General features: G+C 41.9%; 1 pseudogene; it reads left to right on the plus strand.

The window, feature by feature from the left end:
- Window positions 1-432: 432 nt before the first annotated feature.
- LOC111743645 lies at window positions 433-551 on the plus strand (annotated as a pseudogene).
- Window positions 552-575: the final 24 nt, after the last annotated feature.

The following is a 575-nucleotide window of genomic DNA, read 5'->3' on the forward strand; positions in this document are numbered from 1 at the left end:
AGATATTTTACAGCATCTGCAACAACTGTAATGGAATATAAAAATATGGAATTCATATTGGTGAACAAAGTCACAGAGATTGCTAATTCTACTGAATTTGTTGCTTAAATTAACAATGGAAGGGAATACTAAACATCCGTTAAGGGTTTCTCAAAGTAACAATGTCATTTCTTTTTCATTCAAATTTTCAGATCCCCGCCCCCTGCCAAACTCCGTCCACGGTCTCTAGAATAGGAAATCTGGAATCACGTCCGAATGCTCCACTTGGTCACATGCTCTGAAAGGACAGTCACGTCTGATGTTTAGCATTGTATCCCCAATACTTAGGACCCAGTAAATATGCCGTAAAAAGCTGTCGAAGGACATTGCCTGCTTCGCTAAGCAGCCTTTTACCCAATGCCTCACAACTTTAAAACTCAGGTCATTTTTTTTGTCTACGGCCATGCCATCCTGAACAAGCCCAATCCCGTCTGATCTCGGAAGCTAAGCAGGGTCGGGCCTGGTTAGTACTTGGATGGGAGACCACCTAGGAAGACCAGGTGCTGTGTAGGCATAAAAAATAAAAAATAAGGGAT

The sequence above is a fragment of the Pteropus vampyrus genome, unplaced genomic scaffold (genome assembly GCF_000151845.1).
Source record: "Pteropus vampyrus isolate Shadow unplaced genomic scaffold, Pvam_2.0 Scaffold117, whole genome shotgun sequence".
NCBI classification, from domain to species: Eukaryota; Metazoa; Chordata; class Mammalia; order Chiroptera; family Pteropodidae; genus Pteropus; species Pteropus vampyrus.